Source organism: Mchenga conophoros, linkage group LG10 (assembly GCF_057382185.1).
Source record: "Mchenga conophoros isolate Kocher_MC1m ecotype Shallow Benthic linkage group LG10, M_conophoros_male_GT1.1, whole genome shotgun sequence".
NCBI lineage: Eukaryota > Metazoa > Chordata > Actinopteri > Cichliformes > Cichlidae > Mchenga > Mchenga conophoros.
The window spans coordinates 7885625-7901206 of record NC_140535.1 but is presented as its reverse complement, the minus strand read 5'-3'; the positions used below and the strand labels follow the sequence as shown (position 1 = coordinate 7901206).

Sequence of the window (15582 nt, the reverse complement as noted above, 5' to 3'; positions counted from 1 at the left end):
CTATCAAAAGTTACAGCGATTTATATGAAGTTGTTCAAAAACGCTTTATTTCGCCAAGACAATGCGTTTCTCACTGTTACATGCATTTGAATGGGAAACTCGCCTGAAACAAAGTATAGGTTTTCATTATGTGAATAATTTTAAAATCTTAGCTCAAACGGCTGCAAAACCTGTTCTGTTTGCCCAGCACGGGGATATTGAGTTCTATAAGATAAAGCCATAAACATGTTTGTCTGAGTCTTCTATCAAAAGTTACAGCGATTTATATGAAGTTGTTCAAAAACGCTTTATTTCGCCAAGACAGTGGGTTTTAGAGTCTTCATCATTAAATCTCTGGTTGCTTCATTTTTCTATCCTATATCAGATATTTTAAAGGTTATCTTAGGTAAAGTTCCATTCTCATGGTGAGGCAAAGTGCTTTATGTGTGTGTGTGCCCGTGTCATGAACGGCTATAAAAGGCCTATAATTAAAGAACAAAGCGGGGTTTGAGTTCGAGTTGCGGCAGACTGTCACTACTTGTAAATGGAACGCAGCCTTCCTACGGCGGACAGCTAATAACAGGAATCGGACGCGGTCCAGCCAAGTCCACAGCAACCACCATAGCAACCGCCTAGCATGACCTTAAAAACATATTCTGTCTTCATAACTATCAAAATCGTGAAATGATTTGCAAAGTGTGAAAGTGTTACAGCTGCAGAGAGCTATGGCGGTATCTATGGAAGCTGTTTACATAGCTAATAATATACGATGTAACCATGGAGACAGTCAGTCACTTGAGCTAGCGGTGCATGTTTACTACAGTGAATAAGGTGATTGAGTGCACAGCGTCCACACTCTGCAGGGGGTAAAGACATTACTTCAATATTGTTTTATATTGATATATATTAGCCTTCTGTTGACCATCACCTCAGGTTCACCATTACAGTTTCAGATTACAGATGCACACTGTCTAAACACATTCAAAAACTCATGTCTCAGAAATAAGCACAGCTGTTCATGTTTGTCATTAGAGTTTTATTTGTAAGAAAATTATGAACTTCATATTGTGCATTAAATAAAAGAACATTTCACAACTCTGAGTCAACAGAAACAGGTAACAGAAATGTCTCTAATGTGTACAGTGTAGTGTAAGCATTAAAAGATCATAAAGGAAAAACTAACATTTATGTGAAACTAATTGTAATAAAAAATGAGCAGGTGCTTTATAGATTTAAAAGAAAGAATCTGAAAACAACACTTTTTTGGTCTAAGTGATCAAAGTAGAAAACAGAACTGATGTTCAAGAACAAACCGTAGCTGCACTAATATTACACATCTCGATCGTTGTACTGAACAGACATGTTGCTTTTAAAACCACATGCAGTGTGTGACCATGACTGTTCACTGAGACCATGAACGCCACTTCGCTGAAGCATTCTTCTTCTTCTTCTTGCCATTAAATTGGAAGCAGAAGCAGCACGAGCTGATTTGATCTACTGAAAGGAAAAAGCAGAACATCTGAGTTGAAACCAGTCAGCTGAAATCATTAAGACAGGAACAAATTCAATGCAGTGTCTCAAGTGGCTTAGCCTGTTACAACTGTTGATACAAGCTAAATACGGTTAACACACAGTGTCAGGGAGCTCCAGTGTGGGAACTAGTGGCTTTAGGTTTGTAGTCATTTAACTTTCATCCATTCATTCATTTAATTCAGGAGGAAGAAATGCCAGGTTGGTGCAGGCTGGTTACATGCATTTGGTCCCATGCTGTCTTTAATTAAATGACTTGGTTCATTTTATGGCTGGGCTGTATGTGGGGTTATATCATGTTATTTGGGCAGGAGTACCTGTCCCCTGTTAGACTTAGAAAGTTTCTCCATAAGTAGAGTTTCTAACTCTTCTAGCACATCTGTGGCTGACAGCTTTTTGGTGGCTCTTTTTACCCCACACTGGTTGTGAGTGTGTAAATAGCCCCACTAGTTATTTTGGGTTGCAGTTAACTAGGGAGGAAGGGGTGGGTATGCCATGATTAGGTGAATAACAATTATATGTGATACATAAATTTCACAATGCATGCATATATCTCTATCAATTAAACCTGGCCTGAGGGCTGCCATTTTTTACATTCAGTTATTTCTCTTAGAAATGTTGGAACTAAATAATGAATGTGTTACAGTTAAAGTGAAACACTGGTCAGTGTAAATGGCTCATTGGGACACAGAAACCTTTAAATTAAACCTGATATCTAGTGTCAAACAATATCAAAGCTGTAAAAGATGTTTACATTCAGAATTTATAAAACTATGATTGTAAATAAATTCAAACAAGTGAGCTTTTCTCTTTGTGCTGAATATCAACACTGTGGTTTCTTAGACTGTAAGCTGTACTTTAGTGCAACCAGTTGCAGAAGCTGCCACTCCAAATGTCTTTTGATAACAAGAAAAAAATACCTTTTCAGTACACGGCCTGAAGTTCTTCTCCGAAATCTTCTGCAATCGGCTTTGTCTGCTGGTTTGAAGACAATAAACCATAAAAAAGATGATTTAGTCACTTTGTCTGTGTCATGCAGCTCGAATGTGTCGTGTAACGATGTTGAATAGCCGTCGTTATCCCTCTGCTGCGTCAGTAGGATTGTACTGTACAGCATCTCATTGATATGTGAGGAATGCTAATGTAACACGATAACAGACTTACATCATTAAAATATAAAGTGCAGGAGATATTTAGATATTTTTTATATTTATATTACATTTTATAGCTGACGGATATTACTAAATAGATAGAATTTACTAAATAGCTGGATGAACATGAAAAATATGTCTATAATAACAAATGACCATGAGAGCCAGTAGAATTAATTCAGCTGGACACTCAAAAGACGTCCTTAAATGCTCTTTAAGTGGCAGAACAGATGAACAAACAGTTAATCGCTTACTTGAGATGAAATCTGCTCAGCTACTTTGAAAACAGCTTCTAACTGGTTCCTCCTTTAACAGGATGACTGCTCAGGGGTAAGGCCATCATGCAATCCAGCAACCTTTATGGTTCTGCTTTGATTCACCAGGAACCTTCCAGCGCCTCCTGTGAAAGACACAGGCATAAACACACAAACATTTATTAACATGTTCCACAGTGTTCCAGTTTGATTTTCTTATCCTGTGGACAACAACGTACATGGATGCAGGTTTATTGTTAACTTTTGTAAGGTTTATTTAATGAACATATCCAGCTGCAGCTCCACTGTGATCCTGAACTGGATAAGCACTTAAGAAAATGTGTCAATAAATGGACAAACATCAACTTACTATATTTATCCAAACAGACGGGACCAATAATGCTTCGCTGAGTTAGAGACTTTAACAGACTCTTCTATGTAAGAATGTCTCGTGCTGATATACCTGCAAACTTGACAACAAAGGTTTTTCAGACTACATGTAGCTGTCCTCTATGTCAGCTAACACATTTACATTTATGTCACACTTATTTCTGCTTTCCCATTTTATAATTATTACTTACATTTTGATTAGATACCTTGAGTTTGTAAATGATCAGATTACATAATTGGAATACAATGTATCCAATTCAGGGTTGCGGGAGGATGAAGCCTATCCCAGCTGATACAGGACAAAGACAGGCTGCCAGTTTATTGCAGGGCTAATACAACATGTGTAACAGAAAATCCACTTAAATGTTTGATATTTCTTATAATAATCATAATTATGACTATTATTTAAAGGTTTCTTCATAAATACATTTTGATTTTTTATAACCCCTAAAATATAAACCTGAGCTGTTTCAGATTCTGACCTCTGACCTCAGTGACCTGGCTGTGTCCTCCCTGCAGCTCCCTCTTGGAAGTACGTCTGCTTCTTGTCTTCCCCCAGTGTTGACCGCCTGATATCAAGATATCACGTACTGTAACTGAGGAACAAAAAAGGACAAACACTTGCCTTCATTTAAAAGTACATTCATACAGAGATAATCTATGGAAACACACTAGTTCACAGTTTGGGAGGAACCAGTTCCTGTGAAACATTTCTGTATATGAACATCATGTGGAGAATGAATGAAATGAGTTCTTCAGGTGACTCAGCAGTCCCACACTGACAAATGAAATCTAGTTAAACTATTAAGCATATTTGCTCTTCTGAAATCTGTGTTAAACAACAACAAACATAAATTAGTAACAAAAACTACAGCTGAGTATAGGCTTTACAAACCACCAGCAGCCATAATGCTAAATTTTAATCTTCAAATGTTTCTGAGCTGTCTTCAACCTGCTTTTAGCACATTAAAGTCTCAATAAATAAAGTCAATGCAGACTCAATCCTAAATGTTCAGCACACAGAGACACAGAGGTACTGTTTAAAGTTTAGTGTTAACTTGAGTCACTGATCATTCACAGTATTACAGAGTCTGGCAGTCTTTGCATGATGTCCACGTCACTGTAAGTTTCTAGCTGACTCTCAGGTGTGCCAGCAGGAAAGAGTAATAATAACCTGCATCCTGAGGTTTGTCATGCAGGATTAAAGGAGCCAAGCTTTGTTCACACAGCTAGGATTGTATTTTACACTGACCCTGGGTCAGTATCAACTTCAAGAAGACAGCTGTAACTGTTGATAGAAGAATCACACACACATATTTATGGCTTTGCCTTATAGAATTCAGCATCTCAGTGCTCAGGAAATAGGTTTTGCAGCTGTTTGAGCTAAGATTTTCAAGTTATTCACAAATTAAAACCTATACTTTGTGTCGGGCAAGAACTAAATTCAAATGCATGTAACAGTGAGAAACGCGTTTCTCATCAACTTCATAGAGCTTGCTGTAACTTTTGATAGAAGACTCAGACAAACATATTCATGGCTTTATCTTATAGACTTCAATATCCCCCCAATGTGTGTGTGAGTCTTCTCTCAAAATTTACAGCTGTCTTTATGAAGTTTATGGAAAAACGCTTTATTTCACCACATTAGTGCGTTTCTCGCTATTACATGCATTTGAATGGAGTTCTCGCCCGACACAAAGTATAGGTTTTCAATTTGTGAATAACTTGAAAATCTTAGCTCAAACAGCTGCAAAACCTATTTCCTCAGCACGGAGATGCTGAATTCTATAAGGCAAAGCCATAAATATGTGTGTGTGTGAGTCCTCTATCAAAAGTTACAGCTGTCTTCATGAAGTTGATACTGACCCAGGGTCAGTGTAAAATACAAGTTATTCACATAATGAAAACTTATACTTTGTTTCGTGCAAGAACTCCATTCAAATGCATGTAATAGTCAGAAACGCACTGTCTCGGCGAAATGAAGCCTTTTTGTACAACTTCATGAAGTTAGCTGTAACTTTTGATAAAAGGCTCAAAGCAGAGGGATAACGACGGCTATTCAACATCGTTACACGACACATTCGAGCTGCATGACGCAGACAAAGTGACTAAATCATCTTTTTTGTGGTTTATTGTCTTCAAACCAGCAGACAAAGCCGATTGCAGAAGATGTCGGAGAAGAACTTCAGGCCGTGTACTGAAAAGGTATTTTTTTCTTGTTATCAAAAGACATTTGGAGTGGCAGCTTCTGCAACTGGTTGCACTAAAGTACAGCTTACAGTCTAAGAAACCACAGTGTTGATATTCAGCACAAAGAGAAAAGCTCACTTGTTTGAATTTATTTACAATCATAGTTTTATAAATTCTGAATGTAAACATCTTTTACAGCTTTGATATTGTTTGACACTAGATATCAGGTTTAATTTAAAGGTTTCTGTGTCCCAATGAGCCATTTACACTGACCAGTGTTTCACTTTAACTGTAACACATTCATTATTTAGTTCCAACATTTCTAAGAGAAATAACTGAATGTAAAAAATGGCAGCCCTCAGGCCAGGTTTAATTGATAGAGATATATGCATGCATTGTGAAATTTATGTATCACATATAATTGTTATTCACCTAATCATGGCATACCCACCCCTTCCTCCCTAGTTAACTGCAACCCAAAATAACTAGTGGGGCTATTTACACACTCACAACCAGTGTGGGGTAAAAAGAGCCACCAAAAAGCTGTCAGCCACAGATGTGCTAGAAGAGTTAGAAACTCTACTTATGGAGAAACTTTCTAAGTCTAACAGGGGACAGGTACTCCTGCCCAAATAACATGATATAACCCCACATACAGCCCAGCCATAAAATGAACCAAGTCATTTAATTAAAGACAGCATGGGACCAAATGCATGTAACCAGCCTGCACCAACCTGGCATTTCTTCCTCCTGAATTAAATGAATGAATGGATGAAAGTTAAATGACTACAAACCTAAAGCCACTAGTTCCCACACTGGAGCTCCCTGACACTGTGTGTTAACCGTATTTAGCTTGTATCAACAGTTGTAACAGGCTAAGCCACTTGAGACACTGCATTGAATTTGTTCCTGTCTTAATGATTTCAGCTGACTGGTTTCAACTCAGATGTTCTGCTTTTTCCTTTCAGTAGATCAAATCAGCTCGTGCTGCTTCTGCTTCCAATTTAATGGCAAGAAGAAGAAGAAGAATGCTTCAGCGAAGTGGCGTTCATGGTCTCAGTGAACAGTCATGGTCACACACTGCATGTGGTTTTAAAAGCAACATGTCTGTTCAGTACAACGATCGAGATGTGTAATATTAGTGCAGCTACGGTTTGTTCTTGAACATCAGTTCTGTTTTCTACTTTGATCACTTAGACCAAAAAAGTGTTGTTTTCAGATTCTTTCTTTTAAATCTATAAAGCACCTGCTCATTTTTTATTACAATTAGTTTCACATAAATGTTAGTTTTTCCTTTATGATCTTTTAATGCTTACACTACACTGTACACATTAGAGACATTTCTGTTACCTGTTTCTGTTGACTCAGAGTTGTGAAATGTTCTTTTATTTAATGCACAATATGAAGTTCATAATTTTCTTACAAATAAAACTCTAATGACAAACATGAACAGCTGTGCTTATTTCTGAGACATGAGTTTTTGAATGTGTTTAGACAGTGTGCATCTGTAATCTGAAACTGTAATGGTGAACCTGAGGTGATGGTCAACAGAAGGCTAATATATATCAATATAAAACAATATTGAAGTAATGTCTTTACCCCCTGCAGAGTGTGGACGCTGTGCACTCAATCACCTTATTCACTGTAGTAAACATGCACCGCTAGCTCAAGTGACTGACTGTCTCCATGGTTACATCGTATATTATTAGCTATGTAAACAGCTTCCATAGATACCGCCATAGCTCTCTGCAGCTGTAACACTTTCACACTTTGCAAATCATTTCACGATTTTGATAGTTATGAAGACAGAATATGTTTTTAAGGTCATGCTAGGCGGTTGCTATGGTGGTTGCTGTGGACTTGGCTGGACCGCGTCCGATTCCTGTTATTAGCTGTCCGCCGTAGGAAGGCTGCGTTCCATTTACAAGTAGTGACAGTCTGCCGCAACTCGAACTCAAACCCCGCTTTGTTCTTTAATTATAGGCCTTTTATAGCCGTTCATGACACGGGCACACACACACATAAAGCACTTTGCCTCACCATGAGAATGGAACTTTACCTAAGCTAACCTTTAAAATATCTGATATAGGATAGAAAAAATGAAGCAACCAGAGATTTAATGATGAAGACTCTGGGTTCTGTAGTGACCTGAATGACTCTTTGCATACAATTTATTGAAGAGGACTTTAGAATGCACTTTACATTTAGACTGTTGCTGTTTAATTTTTTACATTGTTGCGGTGTTATGTCATGAATAAAGTTCACCTGCTGGGGGTTTGATGGATCAGATCATCATAATCAATGGGTCCTGAGGTGGGCGGGACTGTCTCTGGTGATGTCACCATGAAGGAACAGCATCTGGCACGTGTTGCTGAAACATCCCAGTACACTGGTGTAGTTTCCTCTCCAGCTGTTTGACATTTGACACTTCAACATTAAGGAGAAGAAGAAGAAACAGTGTTAGGTCAGGTGACCACATGGTTTCTAAAGTAACTGACAGGAAGTAACCAGGCCGTTAGAAATGGATGGCATGTGTTTAGAGTTACTGGAGTTGGGTAACTCTACTTACCAAAAGCAGAAGCACACAGATGAAGGATCAGATGCTGAATGTTGCAGGAACATGCTCGTGCGGTGGTCATTCAGTGCTGCTCCGGCAGGTTAGACAGTCCAAGACTGATATACTGCCCATCTGAGAGTTTGAAAACACACATGCAAAGATTTATTTTGTATTACAGTCAAAGTTGGATGTTCATTTTTGTCCTTTAAAAATGTTTGTGTATTTGAAAGCGCTAACATTTAAGGATGACTTGGATCGTCTCCTTTAAAGGGGAGACAAGTGTATCCACTGATCCACGTCACTTTACCTGGATGATGACTCCTCTCCCCCTCACTCAGAAACGCTCCTAATATAACCAAGCAAATAAATAATATTGAAGATTTACTTACATCATTACAAAAACAGGAAAAACATCTCCCTTTGATTCTATTTCTCCATTCCTGCTGAACATCAGGCAACAAATATCTCAATAAATCACAGTAAAATGTAAAGCACATGTTTTCTCTGCTTTGTCTAACCTCTGCAGAGCCTCTGTCAAGAAAAACATATCTGTAAGCATAAAACAAATATACATTTCATAACACGTCACTGGACAAACCTCGGTCAGTTGATTTCCTCTGTGCAGTGTAGACGAACATCAGTCAGCAAGTCAAGGTGGTGAGATGGACTGGTGTCCTTTGTGACTCTGCTGGTTCTTCTGAGGAAATACCACCGTCTCTCCACACCGTCACCATCTGTGAGCACAAACTGCTGCTCTGCTCTGCCAGCATGTAGGAAATCACATATCACACACACAGGGGTGAAGAAACATTAGAACTCAACTTTGGATACTTTAGATCTAAACAGATCAAAGTAGCTCTTAGCTTCAACAATCAGTGAACAGACAAACAATGATACCATACTGATTCTGTATGAATACAATATGGTATTTTCAATACAGGTGTCAAATTAATTTACTAAAACTAATACAGATATATGTATTTTTTTTTTTATAAATTCGTTTGCTAAATTATAAGAATATATATTTTTTCATTTAACAATTGCAACTGAAAGAAATTAAATATTGAACAAAAATATATTGTCACATTCTGAGCATGCCCAGCATGCTGACAGACTTGAAGTTGCTACAGATTTTAAGAAGTGATAATTATAGGGAAAAAACTTCTCTTTTTCATCCGTTTAATCAAACATTTGATGCCTTAGATGTCTCAGTCCTATAGCATTCTGCAACTACAACTAAGCTGAAGCTTGGATTTGGCTGCAGGTGCCCTGTACATCCTTCTCAACATGTGGGTACCATTTAATCACACTTCTTCCTGAGCTTTGCTTCGTCACAAGACCAAAGGTGGCATCCCGTGTCACGGTCATATCATCATCCAGAAGAAACATTTGAAGAAACATCATGGAGAAGAAACATTTACGCGCCTCCCGGTTTTGTTTTCTGATCCTGCAAAAAGACTGAGGACAACAAAGCCCAGAGAACACGAGATACACAACATCCAACATTCAGACTCAACAGCCTCCATAAATGAAGAGCACCAGGTTGGTTCAGTTATAGTAGATGTCATGGAATTTTTTAAATAAAGTCTGCAACACAGAAAGAGCTGTGATCATGCTATTTATTACTGTGCACAGGAGAGCAAACACACATCAAACATCACAGTTCAGTCATGTCAGCTCTGCCACTTCACGTGTCTCGCTATGAAACCTAACGGATCAATGGTTATGCTGTTTTGTGCCCTTGACGTTATCAGCACCTGTAAAGGGAGTTGTTTTCTCAAACTGCTGAAGTAAGTTCATCTAGTTTTAGAAACCTTCATTGAACAGTCTATAACAGTGTCACAACTAAGCATATGCATAAGCACTTAAATGCTTTAAATGAGAATAACATAAAATTTCTATTACAGGAGCTAGAGCCTGTCCCAGTAGTCATAGGTAGAGCACACCTGGACAGGTCACCAGTCTGTCAGAGGACTAACACAGATGCAGCCTGACTCAATCCTAAATGTTCAGCACACAGAGACACAGAGGTACCGTTTAAAGTTTAGTGTTAACTTGAGTCACTGATCATTCGCAGTATTACAGAGTCTGGCAGTCTTTGCATGATGTCCACGTCACTGTAAGTTTCTAGCTGACTCTCAGGTGTGACAGGTGTGCCAGCAGGAAAGAGTAATAATAGCCTGCATCCTGAGGTTTTTCATGCAGGATTAAAGGAGCCAGGCTTTGTTCACACAGCTAGGATTGTATTTTACACTGACCCTGGGTCAGTATAAGTATCATACAGTTTAAACGAAGCACTGAAACTTGCACATATTTATTACAGATGCACTGAAGCTAATCGAGATATTTGCTGTCAGTCTGTGGCTGCGATTAAACACTTTACTGGAAACTTTATTAACTAGTAACTTCGTCAGTCATGACAGAAGCTAATATTTCTGTGCTAACATCGTTTAAACAGTAACAGCTTTACTCCAATATAAGCTAACGTTTACACCGTAACTTTAAGCTAGCACCATAAAGACGGTAAAACACGTAATAACATCTACAAATGCATCTTAAAGCTGTTATATTAGCACTCGGTGTATTACTAACATAACCACATTAACATTATTGACACTCGCTGGTCTGACTTTTAATAGTCATTCTATAAATGCTGTCCGTTTAAACGGTCTTACCTGTACACACTCCTGTATCCACCGGATTGCAGCCAGAGTGGATTCTGGAGTCTTCCCACGCTCCTGTTAGTGATCCTCCATCTGGATGGATGATAACAACCTTCTGAACAATCTAGCAGGAGATGGTCCATATCTAGGGGATATGGACTGACAACAGCCGAAGCGGGTGAATAAAGTCACCCAGTCGCTAGCTGTGCGATTACCCAGCATACACCAGCACAATATTAGGCACAGCACCACCATAGACATTTTCAGTGGTTTTGAATGCAGGACATGGTTATCTTACCTTGTAAAATGCATGACAATAAAACAGCTAACCACCATAAAATGGTATTGTGTATGTATGTATGTGCATGTGTGTGTGTGTGTGTGTGAGAGAGAGAGAGAGAGAGGGGGGGGGGGGGGGGGAGAGATCAAAGGGTGCGCTTATGTTTTTTCTTGATCAAGAGTGTGCCTCCTCTCTCTTATTGGATGTATGGTATAGCATGTTTATTCAGGTGCACCTTTGAAGTCTATGAGAATACTTTGCAGCCTGGTCTGAGTGGTCATTTCTGCACAGACACAATGAAGCGTGCACTCAGTTTAGAGGAGGCTGTTGCTGCAGTTTTGCACTCTCCACAAGCAGTGGAGATACTTCTGACAGCGAAGAAGAATTTTTGCCAGGCACCGAGGAGCTTTGCAGCTCATGTGCGGAGGAGGAGAAGGAGAAGGAGGAAGAAGAGCAGGAGGAAGAGACAAGACTGGGGGATGGCCAGTGGAGATCTAAAAATGGAGAAATCATGTGGCAACCCACACACGAAGAGGTCCTGCCATTTTTTCCTCCCCCCATTTTAACCCCAGGACCAACCCATTATGCAATTCGTATAGGATCAGCAGCCCTGTGAGCACTTTCCATCTTTTTTTTGCAGAGGACATTATGCAGCTAATCCTGCATTTCACCAACCTGCAGGGGCAACAGGTCAGTAAAAGACTGGAAGGACATAGATGAGGAGTTGCAGGCTTACATGGGGCTTGTGATGCTGGCTGGCCTGTACAGGTCTCAACATGAAACGACAACAAGCCTGTGAAATGGGGAGACAGGGCTCTTCTGTTTCATGCTACCATGTCAAAAAAAAAATGATTTGAGCAAATTAATCGGGCAGTAAGATTCGATGATCGTCTCTCCCGTCCAGGTCGCTAGGGGGGGGGGGCAAGGCTGTGGTTTCCTACATCCCCAAGCAAAGAAAAAAGGTTGTCTTATTGAGCACCAGGCACCGTGAGCTACAAGTCCAGGACTCTGGGAAGAGAAAGCCCCACATCATCCTGGATTATAACAAATGCAAAGGGACTGTGGATCATTTGGACCAGGTAAGCACAATTATAAGTAATTTATTTGCCAAATTGTTTACCGTTTCTCATTGTTATAACTGATAAAGTCAGATAATGTGATTATAATAGTTTTGATATGAGATGATAGTTTTAGACTATGATAGTTTTGATAGTTACAGTAAGGAGGGGGGGGGGGGGGGGGGGGTCCAGTTTGACGCCCACAGGCAGGAAGAATCTCTTGCTTATGGCTGTATAAATCTGTTCATGTCACCTGATCATTTCTTTTTGTTTTGCAGGTTTGTGGCAACTACTCCTGCCGTAGAAGGACATGTAGGTGGCCCATGTGTCTGTTCTACCACATGATCGAGGTAAGCTGCTATAATGCTTTCATTCAAGACAGCTGTAACTTTTGATAGAAGACGCATATAAACATATTTATGGCTTTATCTTTTAAAGTTCGATATCCCCGTGTTGAGCAAACAGGTTTTGCAGCTGTTTGATCTAAGATTTTCAAGTTATTCACAAAATGAATACCTATACTTTGTTTCGTGCGACAACTCCATTCAAATGCAAGTAATAGTCAGAAACGCACTGTCTTGGCGAAATAAAGCGTTTACAACTTCATGAAGACAGCTCTAACTTTTGATAGGAGACTCAGATATGCGTATTTATGGCTTTATCTGATCGAATTCAATATCCCCGTGTTGAGCAAACAGTTTTAAAGCTATGTGAGCTAAGATTTTCAAGTTATTCACAAGATGAAAACCTATACTTTGTTTCGTGCGAGAACTCCATTCAAATGCATGTAATAGTCAGAAACGCACGGTCTCGGCGAAATAAAGTGTTTTTGTACAGCTTGAAGTTACCTGTAACTTTTGATAGAAGGCTCAGACACACATCAATATGGCTTTGCCTTATACAATTCAGCATCTCCGTGCTGGGGAAACAGGTTTTGCAGCTGTTTGAGCCAAGAGCTTCCAGTTATTGAAAAAATGAAAGCCTATACTTTGTTTCGTGCGAGAACTCCATTCAAATGCATGTAAAAGTCAGAAACGCACTGTCTCGGCGAAATAAAGGGTTTACAACTTCATGAAGACAGCTGTAACTTTTGATAGGAAACTCAGATATACGTATTTATGGCTTTATCTTATAGAATTCAATATCCCCGTTGAGCAAACAGTTTTAAAGCTATGTGAGCTAAGATTTTTAAGTTATTCACAAAATAAAAAGCTATACTTTGTTTCGTGTGAGAACTCCATTTATGTTACGCCCCTAATCTAGGCGTGTAGGGACGCACATAAGGTTGGAGGAGAGAGATACAAATCCCCGCCCTGGTTCCCAAGCCAAACATCCAAACCAGTTGTGAGTAAAAAAAAGGTGATTTTATTTAAGGACAAGAAGCATAGCTCCAGGGTGAGCCCAAGCCAAAATAATAAACAAAACCAACTAAGACCCACCAGCAAAGACTAACTAAACCCTAGGAAAGAAAAAGAACAAACAAATGACAGAGCTATCCCTCGCTCCCTGACCAAGAAAACAGGAGAAAACGATTCCAAAAGAAAAGGCAGCTCACCCCTTCCGCTTCAGCCCACGAGTGCCTAAGCTCTCAGCTAATGCACTAGGAGCGGCTTTTACAATTCACCCTCACACAAATACACAAGATAAGCACAGGCTGGGAAAACCATGGTCAGGACCGCGACGGCTGTCAGGCTACTCGCTCGTTGCACACACTCTCTCCCTCTCTCCCCTCTGGAGCTGTCAGAGCGGCTTTTTGAACGTGGTCACCTGTTCCATGGTCCAATCAGCTGCTAACTACTCTTCATTAGGGGAGGGACCTGTAAAGTGTCTTAAACACAGTAAAGAGACACGTCTCGCATGTAATAGTCAGAAACGCACTATCTTTGCAAAATAAAGCCTTTTTGTACAACTTCATGAAGTTAGCTGTAACTTTTGATAGAAGATTCAGATTTACGTAGTTATGGCTTTATCTTATAATATTCAGTATCCCCGTGTTGAGCAAACAGGTTTGAGCTAAGATTTTCGAGTTATTCACATAATGAAAACCTATACTTTGTTTCGTGCGAGAACTGCATTCAAATGCATGTAATAGTCAGAAACGCACTGTCTCGGCGAAATAAAGTGTTTTTGTACAGCTTCATGAAGACAGCTGTAACTTTTGATAGAAGGCTCAGATTGATGTATTTATGGTTTTATCTTATAGAATTCAATATCCCCGTGCTGGGAAAACAGATTTTGCAGCTGTGTGAGCTAAGATTTCCAAGTTATACACATAATGAAAATCTATACTTTGTTTCGGTTGAGTTCCCCATTCAAATGCATGTAACAGTGAGAAACGCACTGTCTTGGCGAAAGAAAGCGTTTTTGTACAACTTCATATAAATAGCTGTAACTTTTGATAGAAGACTCGGATACACATGTTTATGGCTTTATCTTATAGAACTCAAGGTCCCCGTGCTGGGAAAAAAGAACAGGTTTTGCAGCCGTTTGAGCTAAGATTTTAAAATTATTCACATAATGAAAACCTATACTTTGTTTCGGGGGAGTTCCCCATTCAAATGCATGCAACAGTGAGAAACGCATTGTCTTGGCGAAATAAAGCGTTTTTGTACAACTTCATATAAATAGCTGTAACTTTTGATAGAAGACTCGGATACACATGTTTATGGCTTTATCTTATAGAACTCAAGGTCCCCGTGCTGGGAAAACAAAACAGGTTTTGCAGCCGTTTGAGCTAAGATTTCCAAGTTATACACATAATGAAAACCTATACTTTGTTTCGGGCGAGTTCCCCATTCAAATGCATGCAACAATGAGAAACGCACTGTCTTGGCGAAATAAAGCGTTTTTGAACAACTTCATATAAATAGCTGTAACTTTTGATAGAAGACTCAGACAAACATGTTTATGGCTTTATCTTATAGAACTCAAGGTCCCCGTGCTGGGAAAACAAAACAGGTTTTACAGCTGTTTGAGCTAAGATTTTCAAGTTATACACATAATGAAAACCTATACTTTGTTTCAGTGAGTTCCCCATTCAAATGCATGTAACAGTGAGAAACGCACTGTCTTGGCGAAAGAAAGCGTTTTTGTACAACTTCATATAAATAGCTGTAACTTTTGATAGAAGACTCGGATACACATGTTTATGGCTTTATCTTATAGAACTCAAGGTCCCCGTGCTGGGAAAAAAGAACAGGTTTTGCAGCTGTTTGAGCTAAGATTTCCAAGTTATACACATAATGAAAACCTATACTTTGTTTCGGGCGAGTTCCCCATTCAAATGCATGTAACAGTGAGAAACGCACTGTCTTGGTGAAATAAAGCGTTTTTGTACAACTTCATATAAATAGCTGTAACTTTTGATAGAAGACTCAGACAAACATGTTTATGGCTTTATCTTATAGAACTCAAGGTCCCCGTGCTGGGAAAACAGGTTTTGCAGCCGTTTGAGCTAAGATTTTAAAATTATTCACATAATGAAAACCTATACTTTGTTTCGGGCGAGTTCCCCATTCAAATGCATGCAA

General features: G+C 39.3%; 1 long non-coding RNA gene across 10 annotated transcripts; it reads right to left on the bottom strand.

The window, feature by feature from the left end:
- Positions 1-1006: 1006 nt before the first annotated feature.
- LOC146565312 (uncharacterized) lies at positions 1007-11084 on the bottom strand. 10 transcript variants are annotated; one of them, XR_014894085.1, is made up of 11 exons: positions 11013-11074; positions 10727-10807; positions 9349-9509; positions 8650-8811; positions 8359-8397; positions 8064-8183; positions 7760-7921; positions 3787-3900; positions 2915-3060; positions 2430-2487; positions 1007-1476 (listed from the first exon to the last, which is right to left on the bottom strand). It is a non-coding gene; the product is annotated as an uncharacterized LOC146565312 (long non-coding RNA). The 10 variants fall into 10 exon arrangements; XR_014894083.1 differs by having other exon boundaries at positions 10727-11084; XR_014894081.1 differs by having other exon boundaries at positions 9349-10807; positions 11013-11079.
- Between the last annotated feature and the right edge of the window lie 4498 nt (positions 11085-15582).